Here is a 26,782-nt window from a genome sequence, read left to right as displayed (position 1 = left end):
TAAAAAAAAACCTATTCAGTGCCTCTAAGAAGTCATGGTACCTCAGGTGGCATCAAAAGGGAAACCAGCTAAAGAAATAAAAGCTTTGTGCACATTTTGTACCACAAAAAACCTGTTTGTTGCTTTTTCATGGCGGTGGGCCCACAGGGGTCGTCTTGCTTTTGTTGCCAGTCTCCACTGAGTAGTAATTTCTGGGTCTTTTGAGATTCGTGACATACGGTGAGGATTGTGGCCGGTGAGGCACTGACTTTTTTTAGAGTTAGTTTTACAACTCCCAATGTTTTTGCCCACCACTGACTGGGTTTTAGATCTGAGGTTGTGTTCAAATTCCTTCACCACTCACTACATAGTGCGTTTGCCGTTTTGTAGTGCTGTCCGAATGTACAGTTCCAAAATTGAGAGCCCTAGAAAAGAGCTTGTAGCTCAAGTTATACAAGTTATAAACTGACCAATCCGATGCCTCAATAAAAGTTGGTGGCATTGACGGGGGCGTGGCCTTGCGGCGTGGTCACTCCTGATTGGCGAGAGAGGTTGCCATAGAAACTATGGTGTATACTTGTAATAATTAATAAAAATAATGAATAATAATTGATACTTTATTTATCCCACAATGGGGAAATTCTTCTCTGCCTTTTGACCCATCCCCTGGGGGGATCGGTGAGCTGCAGACTGGCCACGTTTGGGGGGGCGACAGCTGGCTGGGGAGAGCGGGAATCGATCCACCAACCCTTCAGTTGTTGGACGACCTGCTCTACCGCCTGAGCTAAACTGCCGCTTATTTAGTGCTTTCTACCTTGTTCAAGGCCAAAGCGCTTTACAGTCACAGACCCATTCAACCAGTCACACACACATTCACACACTGATGGCGGCTCTGCTGCCGAGCACTGGCGCTAACCTTCCACCAGAGGCTAGGTGGGGTTCAGTGTATTGCCCAAGGACACTTTCACTCATGGGCGTGCTAGGCGGGAATTGAGCCTGCAATCTTACAATCATGGGTTGACCGCCCTACTGCTGCACCACGTCCACCCCATCTATGCTTACTGAAGACGTTTGGCCCCAACATGGCAGCATCTGTATCGCAAAAAAAAAGGCAACTTGATTTTGTTAGAGCTGGAAATAAACCGTTTCCAAGAATGACATCACTCACTCCCTCCTGTGCCTGACATTCAACGTGTAAAACAAAAAGACTCTCATGCACACGTTTTACTCTTTTGTACACAATAACACTGTAAGACTTAAACAACACGGAGCTCTCCATGTTGCCATGGCATTTCCATGCACCGAAGGGATTTGTGCACCGAGTATGGAGTGAGCAAAAGCCCTGAGCTTCTCACCGACGCAGTGTGTGATCGTTCAGAGCTCTACAGAGGTAGCTGCTGGAAACTCATTCGCTCTCTGCGCTGGGCGGGGGAGTTCCTGTGTGGAGGAGTGGAGTGATTGACAGCTCCATATGTGTCTGTGTAATTACGGCTGGGCTAATTGGCAGAGAGGAACACTGGGACGTTGTCATTAATGACACACCAGGACAACCCCTCGCACATGCAGATGGAGGGAGAGATGGTCCTCCTCACAGAGGGAGACTGGGAGCAAAGGGAGACACTGGTGTTTATGTGAGTCTCATTGCGGAGAGGGGTTAAGAAGGGGTGGAAACAAGACTGGAAAACAATGAGATCTCAGTAGGTTGTGTTCTTTTTGGGGGATTTGTGGGGGGATGAGGAAACAGTCTGCTTTCCACATGGGTTATAATTTTTGCATCATGTGGTCTTCCCTCTCTGCTTTTCTCCTGCAACTATTGAAAAGTTGTTAATCCATCTTTGTTTATTGCTGGCTCTGCTTTCAGATTCCAGCTGAGCTAAAAGAAGGGAATGTTTTTTTTTTTAAATGAAAGAAGAAACAGCAAAACATCAATTCATTTCTTTGTCTGCAGGAGTTTATGTAGCTCTTAAAAGTGTTTCTGCCAAAGCTTTTCCACTCCAATGGCTGAACTTTCTGTGTCCACAAGATTAAGTTAACCGTCAATACTAAATATGTTACTTTTTTCTGTTCCTCTGAATGCAATAGAAAATAATTTGATTGCTTCCAATAACACAAAAACACTACATTTTTCCAGCATCATCCAGAAAAGGCTTCGATTGCCGTGGCCTATCTTTATTTCTATGTGCTTTTTTTACCATCTAAGTCACAAGCAGAGCAGAAGAAATGCTGTATTGACCTGAATGAAAGAGGCTTTTATAAAAATGTGCTTCCCTTTTTTTTCTGATGCCGATGGTCAAGTCTGTGCTTGTAAAATTGAAGATTAAAACAGCCAAGTTGCTGGAGATTGTAGTTTTTCTAAAGTGTTATTATTGCTCAGTGGCCAAGCGGCAGAGTGTCTGAAAATGACCCAAATTTGGCTGGAGCGGCAGATAGTTACTTATAGTTGGTGAGCAGATTTGAAACTGAAAATTCACACCTCAAGCACAGTTTTTGCTATATAATATAGAATGATTGAGTGGTTGCTATATGTTATTATTTTTTAATTTTTTTTACCGGCTACATGAAAATTTAAATCATCTGTATGTATTTGCCATCATTTATACCTCTATTTAGAACAGAATCAACAAAACAAAAGAAAGAAATGATGTGTCATATTCAAAAGTCTTCCTGGTTAATGTTGCTTTGGTTCATTTTACAACAAATCCTGGAAATGTTCTCCATTTTCAAAGTTTAGCTGATTAGACTTCCAGTAGATCACTGACGAGAAGATAGTATAACTAAAAATGAAACGACTTAACGACAGCAGGGTTTCCGACAGAAAACATGTTTCACAAACTGAATTATTTTCATCTGTAGTGGAAAAACCAATAAACTCCCGAATCTTTAGACGAGCATTTTACTGACGCGTTCTCGCAGGGCTTGACGGTCACATGACGACACAGAAAAGATCAAACACAAGATTTTTGTAATATTTTTAGTGTCACATTCATCGTATTTTTAATTCAAATGGTCGACTATATTCAAAACAAAAACCGTTTTCTCAGATCTTGTTCCTATAAACTGGACTTTAGTCTCATTTTAAATCTACAAAAAACACTTGATACTTTTACTTTAAAAATGAAAACCTTCACCTACATTTTACTTTCAGTGACAGTAGCGCATTCAGTTTTTTTTGTTTATATTTTGCAATTTTAGAGTGAATAATACATTGTCTAAAGTGTATTTTTACTATCCTACATATACTACATTTAGAAGATTGCAAATCTGTCATCTCAGACGTTACAAATCATGAACATTCGAGTATTCGCAAACTTCTTACACTCGTTAAACGTTACTGGGTCAAAGCTGAAAACTCTCAAACAGGTTGAATGTTACCTTTAATAATGTAAAGTAGGTGTTTATGTCTTCACAGAATTGTGTCATTCATGGAATTTGACATTTTTAAGTCTAGGAGGTTTTTACATCATACAAAACATTATTTCAAGGGTCACCTTTTACAAAAAAGTTCAAAATAAAGACTTTGGACGAGTTATAGTTCCGCCTGCTCACTTACGGTAGTCTATATCACATATCCAAGAAACAAAACTTGTATAAATAGTTGCTATGTGTTTTTGTTTTGTGTTATAGATCAGTGAATGCTCAGATGTCTGAGTCATGTGCTAAAATAAAAACTAACATTTAATTTTCTAAATACCAAGTAAGTTATGGTTCTGCCATTTAAAAAGCAGCATGGCAGGAAGTTCTGTCCTCTTCCATTTCTACCACCCACATTTGCAAAAAAGCAAATAAGGTTTATTGCACTCTTTACAAGACACAATAATAGTGATTTATCATGTTTTGTTGGGCATAAAACAAATAATAATTGTAATAAAATGTCACTAAGCTAAAACAAAGAAAAGCCTGTAGGAATCTTAGTCTGCCCATTAAAACAACAAACTATCAACTACAATCCAAAATGCACTTTCAGGAGGGACCTCCTGGTCTTATAATGTCAGTCTGAAAAAATAACTCGACTCCCCAAAGAATCCGGAGCCCCCATCTGAAAAAAAAAGAATTGTAAAACATTGATGAAGGAAAACTGTAACTCCCTGTTATCTTCCACAAACCTGAACCTCCGGACGGCTTTGGAGCTGTTTGCTGCGGAGGATTCCCTCTGAAAGTGCTGCTATGTTTCATGTTGAGATTAGTTACTACGACAAATAATGATATCTCATAAAACAAACTCATTATAATCCTTCATGCGATAAAGAGCAGAAAGGCAATAAAGATACATTTCAGGTAATAAATGTCAAGCAGAGAGGAAATGCATCTCTGATACACTATCAATTAGAAGAACAGCATCATTATGGTCATATATTCAGATTATCAGATTTACAAATTTAAACATGTTTTTTGGGGGGTAAAAGCAGAAATCTAGAGTTAGTTAGAGGGTTGTGTTTATCAGGTGATTGACCCCGTCAGGCCTTAAACCTCAGATCTAAGGCTATTTTTTCGTTGTTTTGTCAATAGATTCACTGGTGGAAGCTCTGGTGATCATTTTGTCTCTGCTAATCACTGAGTTTCACACTAACGAAATCTGATTGATTTTTTTAAAATTAAATAATAGTAATAATTTACATTTTTGGAAATATTTATGTATTTATTTATTTATATGACGCCTTAAAATAATTGCAGACAAACAAGGTGCCATACTTTAAAAACCCCAAAACATAAAAAATCCAACATTTAAAAGCAAAAAAGGTTAAAAAAAGTATAAATAAATGTCAGAAAAATATACAAAAAAAACACACACACACAAGATATAATCTAAACCAAACCAATGAAAACAATAAAACACACCAGCAGAGAAGAGTCTAATACTGTGTCAAAAGCCTGGCAATAACAATAATTTTGGGGAAGTTTTTTAAAAAAAAGATTTGCCATTTCTTTTAATTTCATAAAGATTGCCTCTATTTTGAGTCTTCTCCTTGTTTTCCTTCCTCAGACATGCATTACTGAGTGTTTAGCTACTCTGAAGATGAATCACAGAGTCACAGCAATAGGCTTCCAGCCTGAGTTGCGGCACATAAAGCTCAATGGTTTTTCCTGATGCCAGCTCGCCAGCATTCCCTTTCTCCTGCATCCAGCAGATAATATTGCAGATTTATGGTGCAGATTGTCCCCCTTTAATCGGGTTGTTTATATCCACCCTCCCTGCCTCTAAGCATCCCACCTTCACAGTTGTCCCCGCTGGCTGTTTGTCCACGAGACACGCAGAGATGTGTAGCAGTTAGTTACAGTCAGTTTGTGTATTTGTAGAGTGAAAATATTCGGGGTGCAGTAATGTGAAAAAAAACAAAAAAAGAAAACAAAATGAGTGCATCCTCCAGTGCTTTGTATATTGAATGCTTGTACTGATTCCCTGCAGCCATGCGCGCGCGTGTGAGTGTGTGTGTTTTGTAGTGATCTGTATGTGTGTATGTTTTGTCTTTCCATTCAGTCGAGCCCTCATCCATCTCACAATTACTCAGTCATTCCATTGTCCATTTCCGCCGTTCACGATCGAGCAGAATTTTACAACTTTTTTTTTTTTTAAACGCTTTATTTATTGTGAGTTTTCTAATTAAATTAAATCATGAATCATGTTTTTTTAAAGAAATGTACAACTGCTTACTGTGAGATCCAAGTACAGTAAATATGTACGCGTGTAAATGATTAACCCATGGGTTTTTTTTTTAGCTTGTCCAGGTCCGTGGAGGGTCAGAGGTAGGACCGGCTTAAGGTGTGTCTTGCAGTTCCCTTGAGCCTCGTACTGCCACCTCAAGGGGTGTCATTAAAATGGAACGTACCATTCTCGTGTCGGGTGACGCATCATAAAGTATTCGTAAGGCTAATGGAAGTTACACGCACTTATTACAAATAATAATAATAATAATACATTTTATTTAAAAGCGCCTTTCAAAACACCCAAGGTCACCGTACAAAGTTAGAGATAAAACGCAATAAAATCACAACATGTTAAAAACAATAAAAAAATTGGATTCATTAGTAAAATCAGCTGAAGGAAAATGTGAAATTGTGTTCCGGAAATGCAAGCTTAAACAGATAGGTTTTGAGTCTGGATTTAAAGATCAGAAAGGAGTCAGTGTTACGGAGGTCTGGGGGGAGAGAGTTCCAGAGTTGGGAAGCAGAGCGACTGAAGGCACGGCTCCCCATGGTGACCATACGGGCCGGAGGGACAGAGAGCTGAAGGGAGGAAGAAGACCGGAGAGAGCGAGAGGGAGTGTTAACATGGAGGAGATTAGAGAGATAGGAGGGAGCCAGGCTATGGAGGGCTTTGAAAGTGTAGAGAAGGAGCTTGAACTGAATCCTAAAGGCTACTGGAAGCCAGTGCAACTGCTGGAGAACGGGAGTGATGTGATGGAAGGAGGGGGTTCAGGTGATGATGCGGGCAGCTGAATTCTGGACCAATTGAAGCTTATTTAGAGTTTTGTTGGGAAGACCAAAGAGAAGAGCATTACAAGAGTCGAGACGAGAAGTGACCAGACTATGAACTAAAACGGAGGCAAATGGGTGATGCTGTTGTACGGTGTCCTCCTGACACACTGTAGTCATTAGTAAGGTGTGAGTACTGACGGCACTTAGATGTCACATGCACGTGTGCACGTAGTACCTAAGTGCACGCAGGATGTTCACACAAACTATACTCTGATTACGCATCACATGAACAGCACTACCAGGTTCCTAGGATACAACACAGGATTTAAAAAGTAAATAAAGGAAAAGATCTGTTGGACACGCCTGCCATTCACCAACGCCACCCTTACCGTACATATTGCATGCGTTCATCAAGACCTGTTCCCCGCAGAAAAAAGTGTGCATGACCAACAGTCCACGACCTTGATATTTGTGTGGGACACCTGCATGCCTAGTAGAGGTTTGACTATTTTTCGCCAAACATCCAGTACCGATAGCCTGTCTCCACCCGTACGGGCTGTTAGGACTAAGCTGGGTAACTTTCGTGTAGAATCTAATCATTCATGATGTGATCCTTAGATCTCAGTGTTCTTTTTTTGGTATCTCAACAGTTAAGCCATTGTAACATTAAAACAGTAACAAAGACATTTTTTCCTTACGTTTCTAACAGTTCATTGTTGGGGTCCCCAAAATGTGTATTGATTAATATTTGGGAAAATGTATAAAGTCTCACATATTTTTTGTGTTTGTGCCAATGTGGACGTGTTGTTTTTGTCCTCTGTGGAGTGAGATGAGAGCAGGAAATCCCCCCACTGAGACACTCAGGAATCTGCTTTCTGTCCGTTTTTTTCAGCGCTCTCTGGGACACGCTTGACTAAACATCCTTTGCGGATGATGAACCGTCATTACAGTGGGTCACTGTTACACAGCAATCATGCCAGCCAAACTGGATGTGCATGGTTTCTGCTAGCGCTCATGTGTCCTTTGAGTCCCAGCAGGATCTGTAAACTGTTTGTTTATTAAAAACATGTTTGCAGAAACTGCATTTCAGTTTTTAAAAGCATAAAGAACCGCAGGTAGAATGAAGATAATCGTTTTTTACTTCAATCAACTTTACAAACAATTGATTGTTGCTATAGGATTCAACTTGCTTGAAGTTTTACTATTGTAGTATCTACATTGAATTCTTACAATTTCTCTTCTATTGATCAGTTATTAAAAGTATTTTTCACTTATAGTAGTACTATGATATGGCACAATTAGCACATATTAACACAGCATGCTCTTCTTTAGCACAGGCTCTCGTCTAACTTGTGAGTAATTGAGATCTCCTGTCTCTACTTCAACAATCAGAGGTAAATGAGTGGCACTCTGGGAGCCAACAAAGACATAAAGAATGATGGGAGTCTCAGCTGAGCTTGGCAACCCTCTCATGTCAACCATTTTCTCCCGCTGAATATAATAAGGTATAATTGAGTCATAAATGGCATACTAATTTTGGCAAACACAAGGTTTAATAGAGGCCGATTTTCAAGAAGACGGAAATAATCAAATAATTTGAATGACATTTTTTAAGTTTTTTGTCGGCTTGGAAAAAACCTGTAATTGTGCATTGTTTAATATCACAAGAAATAGACTTCAAGGCAGAGTTCCACTGATTATTGGCTTGTTAAGATAGTCTACTTAAGAAACAAAGTCTCCACTTAACCTTGATGTAACCAGCTGGCTGCTAAGACGGCTGAGTTTAGAGATTAGTGGGCAAACACTCAACCGGAGACCAAATTTAAAATGATGTAAAGTCACGAAAATGTAATTTCAAGTCCCACTCCGAGCATCTTTTCATCTATTTTTAAAGTGTTCTTTTGATTTTAATAAAGCAGTTTTGTGCCAAAACTTTAAAAAAACACGTGTCGTTTTCTGCAGAGCGGCAGGAGTTCATTAGAAATTCACTTCTATGATGGTGTGGAGTAAGCCCGGCCCCTCTTCCCATCATTCATCTGTTTACACTGTCTCCTGCTAGATTACAGCCCCTCACACCCCCAACCTAACCCGGTTCAACAAAAATGGCGAACAATATCAGAGGTATCCAGCTGTACAGGTTAGATCCAGATTCCAGCTCAGACGAGGAAGACAAAGACGTTCATGGATCTATTTGTCTGCAGGCGGATGCATCGGATTGGAGCAGAGCAGGGAGCTTGTGGCATGTTGGTTTTAGCACCCTCATCACAGCTCTGTCTAACAGCGTTTTAATGTCTGCTCCTGATTCACAATGATTTATGAAAAGAAATATTAAAAAATGCAATTTTAGGATGATTTCTTTTCATATACAGTCAGGACCATAAATATCTAGTCAGAGACATATTCTTTCTAATTTAGTTTCTGCACATTACCACAGTGAGTTTTAAATAAAACAACTCAAATGCCATTGAAGTGCAGACTTTCAGCTTTTATTCCATGGGTTGAACAAAAAGATTGCATAAAAATGTGAAAAACTAAAATATTTTTTAAACACAATCCCTTCATTTCATGGGCTGATAAGTAATTGAACAATTGACTTCCATGATATTGAATGGGCAGGTGTGGGCAATTCCCTTGTTATGTCATCATGAGTGAAGCAGATAAAAGGCCTGGAGTTGAATAGTTTGATTAAGTTTGGAGCATAACTAAAAATAAAAGTCAATACCAGAAATGCTTTTCCATTTTTCAAAATGAAGCTGCATTTGTTGACTCAAAATTAAAAAGAAAAGGCAAGCCGCCAAACCGCTTTTTCTTTTTTTTATTAACTCTTGTGCTATCTTAGATGACCCCACCCTTCCATTGACGTGTTCTCTCTACCATGACAAAGGTGGATAAAGGGGGAAAGATTTCATGTAATCCATGGACACCAGTGAAGATCACAAATCATTGAAGAAAAAAGGTTCAGAGCACTGTCTAGTGGGTCCAGATGACCCGACTCCCAACGTTAAAGGGCCTAGGATAGCACAAGGGTTACAATGCTTTTTCATTTTCTCCTTTAACATCACTCATTCTGTGACATCATTAAAGCGAAAATGCATAGAGGGGATTGCATTTTCGTTTTCACATTCACCCCTCAAAAAGTGTAGCAAAACTCAGTACCAGTGAGCATTTCCAGGGGGGAGGCGGTACATTTTTTACCCACAGTATTAGACTCTGTGAACAGACAACATGCGGTCAAAGGAGCTCTCCATGCAGGTGAAAGGAGCCATCATTAAGCTGAGAAAACAGGAAAAAAAACATGCCAGAAATTGCTACAGTATTAGGAGTGGCAAAATCAACAGTGTGGTACATCCTGAGAAAGAAAGAAAGCACTGGTGAACTCAGCAACGCAAAAAGACCTGGACGTCCACGGAAGACAACAGTGGTGGATGATGGCAGAATCATTTCCATGGTGAAGAAGAACCCGTTCACAACAGCCAACCAAGTGGACAACACTCTCCAGGAGGTAGGCACATCAATATCCAAGTCTACCATCAAAAGAAGACTGCATGAAAGTAGATCCAGAGGGAACACTGCAAGATGCAAGCCACTCATGAGCCTCAAGAATAGGAAGGCTAGATTGGACTTGCTAAAAAGTACCTAAAAAAGTTCTTGAAAAACATTCTTTGGACAGATGAAACCAAAATCAACCTCTACCAGAATGATGGCAAGAGAAAAGTATGGAGAAGGCGTGGAGAAGCTCCTGATCCAAAGCACACTACATCATCAGTAAAACACGGTGGAGGCAGTGTGATGGTCTGGGCCTGCATGGCTGCTAGTGGCACTGGGACACTAGTGTTTTTTGATGACGTGACACAGGACAGAAGCAGCCCAATGAATTCTGAGGTGTTCAGAGACAGACTGTCTGCGCAGATCCAGGTGAATGCAGCCCTGTCCGCGCAGATCCAGGTGAATGCAGCCAAACTGATTGGACAGCGTTTCATAATCCAGATGGACAACGACCCAAAACATCCAGCCAAAGCAACTCAGGAGTTTATTAAAGCAAAGAAGTGGAATATTCTGGATGTCCAAGTCAGTCACCTGATCTTAACCCCATTGAGCAGCATTTCACTTGTTGAAGACTAAACTTCAGACAGAAAGGCCCACAAACAAACAGCAACTGTTTGCCGCTGCAGTAAAGGCCTGGCAGAGCATTCAGAAGGAGAAAACCAGCATCTGGTGATGTCCATGAGTTCAAGACTTCAGGCTGTCATTGCCAACAAAGGCTTTTCAACCAAATAATAGTAATGACCATTTGGTTTTCAGTTATTTCATTTGTCCAATTACTTACGAGCCCATGAAATAAAGAGATTGTGTTTTAAAAAATACTTTAGTTATTCACATTTCTATGCAATCTTTTTGTTCAACCATGGAATAAAAACTGAAAGTCTGCACTTCAATGGCATCTGAGTTGTTTTATTTAAAATTCACTGTGGTAATGTACAGAAACTAAATTAGAAAGAATATGTCTCTGTCCAAATATTTATGGTCCTGACAGCATGTCCTCCATCATGAGAAAAATGCCACAACATGTTAAAAACATTTTCATCGGAGTGAATCTCTAAAGAGGATGTTTTAAAGTGATTTTGTGTATCATAATTCAGTTCACTGTTTTAACATAAACATATTTTTGAACACATTTTGAACTTGATAAAAATCAAGCTGAATGTAAAATGTTGAGATCTCCTGTCTCTAATCCCACAAATTCAAACAAATTCCATCCTATTAAGCCAAAATAACGTTCTGGACCGGAAATGAGTCACATAGAGGGTTGTAGAGAAGAGCCGCCACATCTTAAGGGAAGCACAGGTATCTCTTCAGTTCCTCAACGACTACTCAAGGCCGTCATGAAAATGGAACATACCATTGTCGAGCTTGCGGTAATTGTATTGTGAGGTATTTGTAAGGATAATTGAAGTTACATGCACCTATGATGTACGAGCCAGCGCCCTTACGCCATGCTCTAGTCGTCTGTTAGGTGTGAGTACTGGCTCCCTACTGACAAACGTCACATGTACGTGGTGTGCACGTGATGGATAAGTGACCGGACAAACAACACTTTGTCCGGTCACTTGCATCCCTGCAGGCAGTAGGTCTTTAGCATGCTTCCTGCTTGATCCTGAACAATTCAAGACTTTGTTTGCAAAGGGAGAAGGCAAAATTATATCCTTCTGCAACATTCCCACCCATTCTGTTTTGACGTTTCTCAAAACGTTCTGAGGACAAAAAACATGACAACATGGATCTGTGTGTACGATTTAGGAGTATAAAAACATGATCTCTGTGTGTGATGATAGGGCTCAAAGATCACACGGATGCCTTCAGAGCTTTGTTTAGGTTTAGCTCCTTGGCGCTCCTCTTGACGTGGCGCAGAGCCCGCTGAGCGCATCGAATCCTTTCCAGTTCTCTTGACAGCATTCAGACTTTTGTCATGTATCAGATGATTTTAGGGTCAGAGCTACTAAAGGTCTGAATCTTCATAACTGTATGCATACGGGACAGTGGGGAAAAAAGGAAAGCTGATGTGATTTACTCACCTTGTTTGGGAAAGTGCTAATTGAGCAGGAAAAAAAACACGCAATCCATTTTTCCTGTTTAGCATTGAAGAATATGCATTAATTTAGTGCACGCATAATGTGATACATCAAAAGCCGATGCAAACTGACGACTTTACACAAATGAAGGTTTCAATTTAATGTTGATGCAATCAATGAAAGCAGAAAAAAGCCGTAATTTCTCCTCTTGTTGCTTAGCGTCCTTTTGGGTGTGTTTAGGACTGAAATAGAACCAGTCATATTAAGTTAAAACTGGTAATAATTGTTTTTTTTTACTTTCCCCTTTTCTCCAGTATCACAGTTTTACCTTGAGGGTTTTTTTTGTAAACAGCCCGCCTCTCGCCTTCCTTTCTCCTGGGCTCTTCTTTGTGCCGTATTGTGTGTTTGTGTTGGTGCTGAAAGCCCTCATCCCGCCTGTACCCGATCTTTGATCCCTCCTGGGAGGGCATGATTGTTCATCATCAGGCTGACCAGCTGCCCAGTGTGCACAACAGTGGTTTGAGCGTCCCGCTCTCCTGTCACAGAAAACCGAGTATAATAGATGCCAGTGACAGCGGGCTGTTTCAGTTCAGTCCTCCATTCCTGCGCTCATTAGCCTCTAGCTATATCTGCTACATCTACTCCCAGTGAAGACTCACTTTCCTTTTCGTCCCCCCCACTTTCACCCATGGCCCTACCTAGCCATTTTGATAGCCTCATTAAGTCAGGAATTAAGATGGCTCCCCTAACACCTGTGAGCCTCACACCACACAGGAGCTCTCCTACCCCTCCAGCACTCCTTCCTTATCCTTCACCCAAAGTCCCTCCAACACGTCCTTCATCCAAAGCCCCTCCAACATGCCCCCTCCGTCGTTCACCCAAATCCCGTCCAGCTCCCGCTCCTCCTGGTCCATCACCCAAACTACCCTCAACTCGACCTCCCCTGCGCGCCTCTAGACGTGCTATCCCCCAGAGCTAGGATGAAACGGGCCCCCAGTGTCCTAGGAAAGGTTATGTAGTTGCACCACGTAGAATGCAAAAAAGGGCAGTTAGACTGTCCAATCAAAGAAATCTAGTTGATATCCCTTGCAAGAAGGTTTTGACCAGTCCCAAGGAAACTAATCTCAAACTTGCTGCACTCAATGTTAGATCTTTATGCAACAAATCATTTTTAATCAATAATCTTATCTCTTCTTTTAATCTTGATTTTATGTTCAACTCCCCCCAACTACAAACATGAATCGGAAATACGAGAAAATTAGGAGGGTGGAGGCGTTTCTGCACTGTTTAGAGATAATATTGCAACCCTCAGACTATCATTTGGTGTGTTTTCATCATTTGAGTATGTGTCCTTTAAGATTGAGTTAAAACAAACTCCTCCCTTACTCTGCATAGTTATGTACAAACCTCCTCAGCACAGCCAAAGTTTTATTGATGATTTCACTGAAATGCTCTCAGTTGTGTGCACAGACTTTGATGGTCTAGTCATTACAGGTGATTTTAATGTTCATGTTGATAATGTCAATGACAGAAATGCAAAAGAGCTCAATGCTGTCCTTGAAACCTTTGATCTAAGTCAGCATGTGAGTTGCCCCACCCACAGCAGAGGGCACACTCTGGACCTGCTCATCACAAAGGGGGTTAATATTTACAATGTCAGTGTGGTTGATGTCGCCCTCTCTGATCATTTCTGTGTATTCTTTGACCTGTCTGTTGCTCCCAAACCACCGCCTGGCCCTGCAGTTGTCCAAAGGAGACAAATAAATGAGAGCACTAGGGCACAGTTTGTAGAAATGATAAACCCTGAAAACGCCTCTGGTGCCAATGTTGATGAAATGCTGAATTCTGTTACTTCTAGCATCTTGAATGTTCTGGATGCCATTGCCCCTATGAAGGTTAAATTGAGAAAACATAGACAGAAAGCTCCCTGGAGGAACGATGATCTAGTCAGGGCACAGAAACAACAGTGCCGCAGAGCTGAGCGAAAGTGGCGCAAGTCAAAACTCCAGGTTCATTATGGAATGTATAAGGGGGAGTTGTACGCTTACAACCAGATCTTATGCAGAACAAGGGAAAGGTACTTCTCTGAAATAATTGGAAGTTGCAGCAGCAACTCTCGTGTCCTGTTCACAACAGTTAACAGATTAACTAACCCTCCAACCCAGCTACCAATAGAACTAGTTTGCACACCTAAATGTAATGAGTTTGCTGTATTTTTTAATGACAAGGTTCAGGGCATTAAAAAAGCCATCAACTCCACAACACATATAACTATCGAACGGCCACCTACTCACTCTAAGCTGACTCACTTTGTACCTGTCACTGACCAAACTGTCCAAGAGACCATCACCCGTCTGAGCTCGTCTACATGCTGCCTTGATGTGTTACCCACTAGATTTCTAAAGTCTGTCCTGAACAGTGTGTTGCCATCAATTACTCAAATAGTTAACATGTCTCTTCAATCTGGAATATTTCCAGAGGCCTTAAAAACTGCAGTCATTAAACCTCTCTTGAAGAAGAGCGGTCTTGATCCCACTGTACTGAATAATTACAGACCTATCTCTAATCTGCCATTTTTAGGAAAAGTCCTTGAAAAAGTTGTCTACCAACAGCTCACTGACTTTCTCTTATTAAACAATTCATTTGATGTTTTCCAGTCAGGTTTTAGACCCCATCATAGCACATAAACTGCTCTTATCAAGGTAACTAACGACATCCGCCTGAACACTGATGATGGCAAAGCCACTGTCTTAATCCTGCTAGACCTGAGTGCTGCCTTTGATACTGTTGATCATGGGATCCTTTTGCACAGACTCCAAGACTGGGTTGGCATCTCTGGATCTGCCCTAAGTTGGCTCTAGTCTTATCTGGAAGACAGGAAATATTTTGTTGAAATTGGGAGTTGTGTCTCAGACTACATGGCCTTGACTTGTTGTGTGCCCCAGGGATCGATCCTGGGACCCCTTCTGTTCAACCTCTACATGCTGCCACTAGGGCAGTTAATACGCAGTAATAACATATCTCATCACAACTATGCAGATGATACTCAGATCTATGTGTCACTGACAACAGGTGAATATGGGCCGGTGGATTCACTCAGCCACTGCCTCCAACAGATCAGTGCGTGGATGCAGAACAACTTTCTCCAGCTAAACTCAAACAAGACCGAAGTTATTATTTTTGGCCCACAGAAACAAAGAGAAAGTGTCAGCAGCTACCTTCTCTCTCTACCTTCTCTCCATGGCCGAGCACCAAAGTACATCTCTGACATGTTAGTGCCATATGAACCATCTCGTACTCTGAGGACCTCAGGGGCCGGCCTCCTGTTGATTCCCAGAGTCAGAACTAAACAAGGGGAATCAGCGTTTCAATATTCTGCAGCTAAAATCTGGAACAGCCTCCCTGAAGGCGTAAGACAGGCCTCTTCTGTGTTCATGTTCAAATGTAGACTTAAAACATTTCTGTTTAGCCGTGTATATGACTGAAAGGTCCTATCTGCACTTTTCCTTTTCCTTCCTTTATTTTTAATTCAATTTTCAAATTTTTTCTTTTCTTTTAAAGTAAATTTTACGTTGATTATTTCTATGATGTATTGTGATTTTAATGCATTTTTCTGTTTTGTGAAGCACCTTGAATTACTTTGTGTACGAATTGTGCTATACAAATAAACTTGCCTTGCCTTGCCTTGCCTAGCCTAACACGCGCGATCGCTCGTCCTGTAGCCTGTTTTTCCGTATCCAGTCAGTCTTGATGAATCACCTACAACGCCCGATTAAATTGTCGGTTATTTTTAATTTTTTTGAGTCGATCTTTACTGGAAGCCAGCTTTAGAAGATGAAGTCCAGGTTGTGACGTTCAGCAGCAATATGATAAAACAAGAAAATCCAACACTGGAGCAATGAAAGCATTTTCTGAAAAAGACCCACACACACACACAAGACTTTTAGGACAGATTCAAGATTGAGGATTTTCTTATGCGATTAAAAAAAGTTGCCAAAATGAGAAAAAAATGAAGATTTTTTTTTTTAAAGGTGTTAACGTCACTTCTCGCTTTAAAGAGTCAGATTTATACCAAGCAATAGTGGAGGCAGGTTCATTTTTAACCCTTCAACACTGGAGCTGTTGGTGGTCGACAGAATGTAAACACTGATGCTAACACTCGCTGTTAAAGGGTTGATCTTTTGATTATTTGATAGAGTTAACAAAGGCAAATGTTTAAAAAAAAAAGTGAGTTTTTCTGAAGTCTACCTCTTATCACAAATTAATTCCTTGGACCAATAGTTGGCAAGAGAATAAAGACTATTGCCGTGTAAAGTCTCCGCCTCATATTTTAAGCTTCGGATATCAGGTCACTCCAGAAGGAATTTGAAAAAGCAAGTCTCTCGATTTTAAGTTTTGTTTTATTTTGTCGATTCCATGCGTTTCCTTTACATCAGCGTCCGCTGACTTTGATCACGTGAGGAAATTTAAGCAAACAAAAACCGAATAAGTGCAGCGGATGTACGTCTACAAAAAGAGAAGGAGCTGCTGTTTACTTGGTTTGATTTAAAAGAGACTCTTGTAGATAACCTTCAGCCGTACCGTACAGCTTATCACCCAATGCCATCACCTCCTAATTACTTCCTCCCCCTACACAAAGGGAGCCTGAACACCTTTTGTGTGTGTTTACTGAATAAATGTCTGCAGGTTAGGGAGAAATCTGAGACAGGTAAGAGGAAAGAGCAAAGTACCTGAGCTAATCGAAACATCTTTCCAGGAAACAGTTTAGCTCGAATGTATATGAAGAAAAACATTCATGAACAGGAGAACGTCTGTCAATCAGAGGTTTATTGCTGATCAAGTTTTTTTCTTGCGATCCTTTAGTCCCATTTGTTTACAGTCCTTTAGATCACCCCATGTTTGTGTAAAACCTTTGGTATTTGGTGTTGACTTGATCACATGGCCAATCAGAGTCACACTTCCAAACTGCCAATCTCCTCCACAACAAACTGTGGACTCGATTTATTGTTTGTGGTCGGATGAATGGTTGTGATAACCTATAACAGGTAAACCACACAGAAGATCTCAAATGAACAACATTTTGGGGGAAAATGTTGGGATGTTTCAAATGCACCACGTGATCAAACATCGGGCCTAACCATGTACCGGTATCAGAATGTGATGCTGTATCCAGTTGTATTATTTTACCATTATTTTTGATCAGCGCTGTATATTTAGAGCTTACTATTTTAAATGAATGTCCTTGTAGAAGTCTGCATATCATGAACATATTACACCATTTTATTGCCATAAAGCTCAGCAGAAAACGAGACTAGTTTGAACAGGAGGCGCACAAAAACTGTTAGCAAGATGTTCACAGATTCAGATTTCCCAGCTCAAATACTTATTTAATAAGTGATTAAGTCCCTATTGTTTTGTCCCAACACAAACAACAATCTTCAAAGGCATTAAAAAAAACCTGTTAAAATTCTTTTGAATAAGAAAAAACAGTTAAAGCGGCTGCCAAGGGACCGTGTACAAAGTGCAAGCTTTGGATAAAGTGATTGGAAAAAAAGAAGAATCTCTCAAAAACAATTGAAATGAATAAGTTGTAACATTGACGTCATCTTCCTGATTAAACAATTTTAGAAGAAAGTTATTGTTTTAATTTTTGGGGACTTTTAATGGATATCTGAATCACATTTGATCAAAAATGTTCAAGAGTTCTGCAGTTCCTAAAGCGTCAGTCACCAAACTTTCTCACATGACTAATTATCCCCTTCTATTACTAGTTAATAGTTAACTATTTTTTACTAGTTAATAGTTGCACTACTTATACTTGATCAGCGTCTTCTCAGAAGTGATTTAAATGATAAAAAAGGTAAACAACATAAAAATCGTCAAGAACCTGGACAAGTTATGAAATGAGTTCAGTTTATAAATGTGTTGCAAAAGCATCGGATCGGTGACGGCAGATACTCAACTTGGATTGGGGCCAAAAAAAAAACCCACTCGGACAATCCTAGGACAATGTGCCTTTGTGTTTTTTTTTCATACTATATGTTTTTATGTTGACATATTTGTTTATTTAAATGCTTACATAAATTCTCTTTTCGCGATTTTGGTTCTCAAATTGCCTTCTTGCTTAGCAGATATGGACGCATGTTCGAGATTCATTTATATTTTTCTGTTTTGTTTGTTTCTAATGAAATTACGTCAGAGCAGTTCAGCTATAGGTTCAATAGAAAAAAAAGGTATGTTGACCTAATCCTCAAAATCACATATATTAAAGCTAAAAATAAAAATATGAGACAAAAAGACAGCAGGAGTTTAGATAACTACACTTCTGGAGCATCGACTCCCTGTTGCTCCGATTAATCTGTCCGATGCAAAAAGGTTTTTCAAGCAACAGGACATGGCAAAAACGGAAAACTTATTTACAGCGTCTATCTTCTGCGATGGGGTTTAAGGGCCACCATAAAAAAGAAAAATTACGAGTTTTAAAGTGGGAAATTTTCGAGAAAAGAGATTTAATTTTTACGAGATTAAAGTGGAAGTCAGCATACAGAGCAGCAGGTGAACACCGCGCAGCAGCAGAGCAGACCGACTAAACTAAATTGAACAGGTGAGCTGAATGTTTATTGATAATGTTCCAAACGTTTGGGAGCTCATTTATTTGATTTACGATTTATTAATGTTTTATTCATTGATGGGTGGTTTGCAGGATGTCTGCAACCCGTTGATGAAGATGTCGATGTCCCTGCAGATGTCCACTTCAATCCTTTCTTCTCCATGAAACCAAGATCTCTACGTTTGTGTGATGCTCCCGTCTGAGGAGGAGCATGTTCTGGCATTTTAAATGTTCTAGTGCTAATATAACAGACTATTTTCATTTCTCTTTATTGTTTTATGTTGAAACAGGACGTTTCATCATGAGGAGGGGGCGTATGGAACTGCTAACACTTTGGTGTTCTGAGCAGGACAGGTTCATGACGCAATGAGACAAATGCACTTCAGGTTATGTGAATGAAAAGGAAAATAAAGTAGCAGTCCTCTACACCCAAACATGTCTCTGAGCTCCTTATTTTACAGATGAAACTCCACTTTTCCGACACCGAACCCCGGAAAGACGGCTCCACTGACAATAATCTCATTTTGAGTCGTCAAAAGGTTCAGAATTCCTTTGTTTCTGAAACCTATTCAGAAATAAAGCTTCACAAAATGCTCCACTACTTTCATCTTCAAGCTAGGCTCCGTTAAACAGACAACGCTGGAGTTTTTTCCTCGTTAATCTATGACTTTTTTGCTCGTAAATTCACGGGGAAAAAAATCATAAATTTACGAGATTTTTTCTCATACATTTACGACTTAAGATCTCGTAGTTTAACAGGACTTTTTTTTGTAAATTCACGACTTAAAAGTCGTACTTAAAAAAAACTAAATTTTTCGTAAACTGGCCCTAAAACTCCGTCGTAATCTTCAGTTAAAAACTAAATATACAATCCTTATCTGGAGTGATTGTTGATTCAAGTCTCAGTCTGAGTTGTGTAGTTGAGTGTTTTTTTTTTTTTTACAAGTCTTTGGTAAATTTGTTAACTCATTCTCACATATAATGAGGATTCTAGTCAAGTTAAGTCAAGTCAACTTTATTTATAAAGCGCTTTTAAAACAGCAGAAGCTGACCAAAGTGCTTAACAATGCAGAATAAAACAAAACAACAAACTAAAACAGAATAAAATCAATAAGAAATCGATACATTAAATAAAAATACATAAAACCAATAAAACCAATAAAAATAAATTTATAAAACCAATAAAAACATCAACTCATACTGAGTTAAAAGCCAGGGAGAAAAGGTGAGTTTTTAACTTGGATTTAAAATCATTCAGTGAACGGGCCTGCCTAACCTGCATAGGGAGTGCATTCCACAAGCTGGGGCCAGCAAAAGCAAATGCTCTATCCCCTCTGAGTTTCCGCCGTGTCCTTGGCACATCTAGGAGCAGCTGGTCAGCTGATCTAAGTGAGCGGGAAGGGAAATGCAGGTGTAGCAGCTCAGAGAGGTAGGGCGGAGCCAGACCATTTAAAGACTTAAAAACAAATAAAAGAATTTTAAAACGAACTCTAAAATGGACAGGCAGCCAGTGGAGAGAAGCCAGAACTGGTGTAATATGCTCTCTCTTCCACGTTCCAGTTAACAAGCGTGCAGCAGCGTTCTGCACCAGCTGGAGACGGGACAAGGATGAGTGAGGGGTACCAAAGTAAAGGGAGTTACAGTAATCCAGCCGAGTTGTAACAAAGGCGTGGATTACTGTCTCAAAGTGCTTTCTTGATAAAAATGATTTGACTTTGGCAAGCTGCCTTAACTGAAAGAAGCTGGATCTCACCACTGAACTGATCTGCCTGTCCAAATTAAAACCAGTGTCCATCTTCACTCCTAAATTTGTGACTGTGGATTTCACCGATTGAGTGAGAGAGCCCAGAGCTATTGGGTGTGACTCACTGTTGCCACTGGGACCAAAGACAATCACCTCTGTCTTTTCCTCATTGAGGTGGAGAAAATTCAGAGCCATCCAGATTTTCAATTCCTCCAAGCACTTAATTAAAGGGCTGATGGAGTGGGCATCCTTCTTTGTTATTGGGACGTATATCTGGGTATCATCCGCATAGCAATGAAAAGCACAGTTATGCTTTCTAAGAATGGAACCCAGGGGGAGTAAGTAAAGGGAGAAAAGCAGAGGCCCAAGGACTGAACCCTGCGGGACCCCATACAGTAGAGGAGCAGAGGAAGATTGAACATTATTGAGGTTTACACAAAATGTTCTATCTTCTAGATATGACCTGAACCACTGCAGAGCAGTGCCACGGATGCCTACAAGTTGCTGTAACCGGGAGATCAAGATGTTGTGATCCAGTGTGTCGAAGGCAGCCGTAAGATCCAGTAGTACCAGAACCACATGGTCCCCAGCATCTGTAGCTAAGAGGATGTCGTTAAACACCCTAAGCAGAGCTGACTCGGTGCTGTGAAGAGATTTGAAGCCAGACTGGAAAACCTCAAGGTTGCCATTTTCATCTAAAAAATCCTTCAATTGAACATACACAATTTTTTCCAGAATCTTTGAGAGGAAAGGAAGTTTAGAAATGGGTCTAAAATTGGACAGCACAGAGGGATCCAGGTTAGGCTTCTTTATCAATGGCTGTACTGTAGCATGTTTACAGTTTCTAGGAAACACACCAGAGGAAAGGCTGCCGTTTACAACAGCAAGAACTGCAGGTCCCAGAGTAGTGATAACCTCTTTAAATAATCGGGGTGGAATCGCATCAGAGGGGGAACCTGAGGGCTTCAGGTGTTTCACAGTCTCATATAAAACAGACAGAGTCACTGGTTCAAACTGGTCAAAGGTTACAGGGCAGGACACAACAACAGAGGGGTCAAATCCAGGTGGTGATATGAGGGCCCTGACATTATTCACCTTGTCCACAAAAAACCTAAGGAAGGTTTCACATGTCTCCAGCGTAGGTTGGACATAGACAGACTTGGGGGCGTTGAGAGCTGCATCTATGGTGCTAAACAGGACACGGGGCTTGTGTCGGTTTAACAGGATAACATTTGACAGATGCTCCCTTTTTGCCTCTTTTACAGTAGCCTGATAATGACACCAGCTGGCCTTCAACATCTGTAGTGACACCTGTAGCTTGTCCTTTTTAAACTTCCGTTCAGCTTTTCTGCACTCACGTCTAGCAGCACGAGTTACGTTGTTCAACCACGGCTCAGTTTTAACTTTTGGCTGCCTGGATTTAAGTGGAACCACTGCATCCAGTACTGTCAGGCAGGTGGAGTGTAACCAGGAGCTGAGCTCATCTGTACTAGAACATGTGGACTGAGGGATGACACTGGTTTGATTAAAAGAAGAAGAGAAAAGAGCTGCAGTGGAAGGTTTGATGATACGGACCCACCGAGCCGGAGCTCGAGGCCTACAGGGGCTACAGGGCAGAGTGATGTCAAACAAAACAGGCATATGATCTGAAAACACTGCATCACATATCACCAGGTTAGAAACAGAGAGTCCATATGTTAGCACCAGATCAAGTGTGTGTCCACGTTCCTGCGTGGGTTCAGACACATGCTGAACAAGATTAAAAGAGTCAATAAGACTTAAAAAGTCCTTAGACATTGTATGGTCTGGACAGCACACATGTATATTAAAATCTCCAACAATAAGAACTCGGTCATATTTAAGCAGGATTTCAGCCAGCAGCCCAGAGAATTCATTTAAGAAGTCCTTGTTGTATTTTGGTGGACGATAAACCACTGCACACAGCACCGGTGGAGAGCAGCCCAGTTCAAAAAGTTCAAGTTCAAAGCTGGACAAAGAGACCAGCAGAGACGGAGGGAGACATTTATATGCAGATTTATAAATGGTGGCGATTCCTCCTCCTCGGCCTGATGTGCGCGGGGAGTTGAAATAATCACAGTCCGGCGGTAAAAGTTCAGAAAACGCGCTGGACTCACCGACGTTCAGCCACGTCTCCGTCAGACAAAGGAAATCCAAGCCCTGAGAGGCGAAAAAATCCTTCAGGATGAAAGTTTTGTTTGCCAGGGACCTAGTGTTCACCAGGCCAAATCTGGCGGGGGGTGGTGGGGCCGGGGTGTTGATGGTCCGGCTGGCCCGGGGGAGCGGCCGTAAGCTCTCCAGGTTCACCCCGCGCTGCCTGGGGCGAGGAGAACAGGGACCGCGAGGCTGGAACAGCTGCTCTGAGCCGGCGACAGGTAACAGCCAGGTGCTGACAGGCTCCAATGAGCGCCGGGAAGGAAAGAGTCGATGAACCGGTCCAAAGTCATCCAACGAGGCCACCGCAGAGCGCCTCAGACAGGTCGTCAGCATCCGCTTCAGATTCGCCAGCTTACCCCCGCGTTTTCCCCGATAACGACGACGACGGCGTTTCCTCCGCTGAAACGTCACTGAGGTGCGGCACAGGTAGACAGGCACCTGGGACAGCAACGGGTGCGGCGTCTCCTAACCATCGTGTCTAAACTGCACCAGCTTTGGTGGAAAAAAGCTCAGATCCAGGAGCGTTTGGCGATCATACACCAGTAAAGAGTTGATGTTTTTAATGACAGTTGTCAGAAGTAGCACAAACACAAACAAAAATACCGCTGACAGACGGCAGGCCGTGCACACAGGCGCCATCTTGGTGTCCACATGAAGCTAAACTGATTTAGTTTCTTGTTTTGGGTTTAATTAGGTCATGCTTTGTTTTCTGTTCAGCTTATTATCTTTATTGTTTCTTCTGATCATCTTCACACCGGGTTACAGTTGCCAATCAACTCAGCCCAGTTATTTTCCCAGCAGAGAGCTTGGATTTGCTCTGGGATTTTGTTTTCGCCATTGTCTGGTGTTTTCTTTTTTCCTTTTTTTTTTGTCACGTTTATTTGTTATATGAAGTTCCAAAGTTGTTTCTACTGGATTTCTGTCCTCCATGACCATCATTCCTGACAGTTTTTATATGTTAGCTGGAACAAAAGTAGAGGTAAAATATGGATATATTCATGTGCAAATTACTGTCCAAACTGTATCAAGGTCATAGTTTCAGATCATTGCTCCTCAAAATGTGTTTTTGCATTGTGTGTCAGACAAATAGAGAGTCTCCTCATGTTTTTGCTCGCTCAGATGGTAAAGGACAGTCAGCAGATGACCTCAGTCCCTGCAGTGTGCCACTTTTCAGCTGTTATTGATTTCCTTGTGCTGTTTTGTGTGTTTTCTCTTGTGTGTGTGTGTGTGTGTGTGTGTGTGTGTTAGTCGTGGGGACAAATGCTAAATTGTGTTGACGAGTAGCTCTCAGATTCCTGCATTCTAGACTCATCCAGAGATTTCTAAGAACATATTTTATCAAAGGAAGTTATAAGAAAAAAAGGGGAAAAAAAGAAAGTTACGTGTACGTTGCTCAGTCCTGAGCGACATCCTAGCAAGGTCGAGGCCCACATGGTCGATCTTGATGCTTCCTGCATGAGGCGTTCTCCCCGGAGAACGTAAAGTGCATGGCTCCTCTGTCACAGTTTTCATTGGTTTTTCTTTTTGCCGGAACCTCATATTTTCTGAAATTCAGACACACGTCGCTGTGTTGAAGACCAGTCACTGCTATTACAGTGAAGGTCAAGTTTCGTTGATGTTTCAAACTGACTTAACAGATGTCCTAAAATTCTAAAGATCTCTGTTGTTGTTTTTTTCAAATAATCTGTTTCTGTTCTTATAAATTTAGAATCTATTGTCATTTAAGTTTTAATTGAAAAGCATGAAAAACCTTAAATTGTTTAGTTTATTCTAGTCAAATGCCCAACTTTAAAATCCTACTCAGATCATCTTCTGCTCTGGCTTCAAAGCGTTCCCAGTGGTCTGTTAATTATTATGAAGTCATTTTTAGCCCAAATCCAAAATCCTGTGTGGTTTTCTAGGAAATAGTTTCTGCAGAGCGGCAGGAGTTTATTAGAAATTCACCTCTGAGTTGTGGGCGGGACTGTTGGCGTGGAGCAACCCCTGATTCACAACGATTTGAATAAAGAAATACTCAGAAATGCAATGTTAAACTTAATTTTCTTTATGAATGTCCCCGATCATCAGAAAAATGCCACAAGAATGTGTCAAAGACAACCCAAAACACATTTATCATTAAAGTGGTTCTGTAAGAAATATTTGATGAACAATCTGTAAGTTGAGTCAGTGTGACAAGAAATCTAAAGATTTCACCAACATTTGTTTATTAAAGCTTTAAAGAAAAATAGGTTTCCATGATGTCTGTGTCCACAGACCTAAGGTCCTTTTTATACACTGTTCTGTGGGAATAACTGTGCCTGACTTGTTCCTCCATCCATCAACCCATCCATTCATACATCTATCCATCTTCTAAACCCACTTAATCCCTTTGGGGTCATGAGGTTGCTGGAGCCTATCCCAGTTCCTGTTAGGCAAAGGCAGGACAGGTTTCCAGTCTGTTGCAGAGCCTGACTTGTGCATAAGATGTGAAACATGATGAAGACTTCGAAGTTCCCTTTATGCAAACAGGATGTATGCTTCTTTGCTATTTGTGGAAAGTAGTAGTAGTAGGGCAGTCTAGTATAACTAGCTCTGTGACATCTGGTGTTTTGAGGTAGTGTCAGGAAGTCCTACAATACACAATAATTCCAATCTCCTCATGTCTTTGTAAAAAACATAAAGCATTCGGCCTCCGCACGGCTCTGCCATTATTTGATCTGTTTCCCACTATCAGTGTCCCTTCAAACGGCTCTCATAACAGCCGCCTCTGGGAGTGGGTCAGCCATGCTTTGACCTCCATAAACAAATGGCTGTGGGAGACGTTTCCTTACTGTTTAGCCATCCTTGATTCCTCTGTGTACATTTCTAAGCAGAAAAAACTTGGTTTCTCTTTCATATTACTGCACATGCATATATATATAAACGCCCCTCTCACCCTCCGCGGGTGGTTTCTCCTCCAAGCTCGGGTTCTCTACCAGAGGCCTGGGAGCTTGAGGGTCCTGCAGTATCTTAGCTGTTCCTAGCACTGCGCTTTTCTGGACTGAGAGGTCTGAGGTCTTTCCAGGTATCTGTTGTAGCCACTCCTCCAGCTTGGGGGTTACTGCCCCGAGTGCTCCAATTACCACAGGCACCACTGTCACCTTCACTTTCCATGCATTCTCCAGTTCTTCTCTGAGTCCCTGGTATTTCTCCAGTTTCTCATGTTCCTTCTTCCTGATGTTCCCATCGCTTGGCACTGCCACATCCACCACAACGGCTTTCCTCTGTTCTTTATCCACCACTACAATGTCTGGTTGGTTCTCCATCACCATCCTATCAGTCTGGATCTGGAAGTCCCACAAGATCTTTGCCCTCTCATTCTCTACAACCTTCGGAGGTGTTTCCCATTTTGACCTTGGGGTTTCCAGTTCATATTCTGCACACATGTTCCTGTATATTATTCCAGCCACTTGATTGTGGCGCTCCATGTATGCTTTCCCTGCCAGCATCTTCCACCCTGCAGTTATGTGCTGGATTGTTTCAGGTGCATCTTTGCACAGCCTACACCTTGGATCTTGTCTGGGGTGGTAGATCTACACCTTGGGTCTTGTCTGGTGTGGTAGATCTACACCGTGGGTCTTGTCTGGGGTGGTAGATCTACACCTTGGGTCTTGTCTGGTGTGGTAGATCTACACCTTGGGTCTTGTCTGGGGTGGTAGATCTACACCTTGGGTCTCGTCTGGTGTGGTAGATCTACACCGTGGGTCTTGTCTGGGGTGGTAGATCTACACCTTGGGTCTTGTCTGGTGTGGTAGATCTACACCTTGGGTCTTGTCTGGTGTGGTAGATCTACACCTTGGGTCTTGTCTGGTGTGGTAGATCTACACCTTGGGTCTTGTCTGGGGTGGTAGATCTACACCTTGGGTCTTGTCTGGTGTGGTAGATCTGAGCCCCTATCGCTCTGGTGCTCAGGGCTTGTTCCTGAACTGCCAGGATGAGCGCTTCGGTGCTGTCCTGTAGGCCAGCCCTTTCTAGCCATTGGTAGGACTTCTTGATATCAGCCACTTCAGTTGGTGGTACATCCCATGCTGGGGTTTGTTCTCCCATGAGGATCTGTCCTCCAGCACTGTATCCTCTGCTCTCCATTGCCTGAGACATTCAATGAGCACACTGTCAGTTGGGGCCTTGAGCTTGATGTTTTCATGCGTCTTGGATGTTACAACATTACAAGTGACCTGTGACCTCAACAGGAGTTATGCGTCACATTGAACTGCTTATGCTGTTTTCCTTTGGTAAACAGCATCTCTTTACAAAATAGATCAAGTTTATGAA

The 26,782-nt window shown here is 41.4% G+C and overlaps 1 protein-coding gene across 9 annotated transcripts in view; it reads left to right on the top strand.

The window, feature by feature from the left end:
- The window catches only part of pde1cb (phosphodiesterase 1C, calmodulin-dependent b), a 150,918-nt gene that overhangs the window by 68,740 nt on the left and 55,396 nt on the right, over window positions 1–26,782 (top strand). The window lies entirely within an intron of this gene.

This window comes from Oryzias latipes, chromosome 17 (genome assembly GCF_053564925.1).
Source record: "Oryzias latipes strain Hd-rR chromosome 17, Olatipes_Hd-rR_3.1".
Lineage (NCBI taxonomy): Eukaryota > Metazoa > Chordata > Actinopteri > Beloniformes > Adrianichthyidae > Oryzias > Oryzias latipes.
This window is presented reverse-complemented; position numbering and strand designations above follow the sequence as displayed.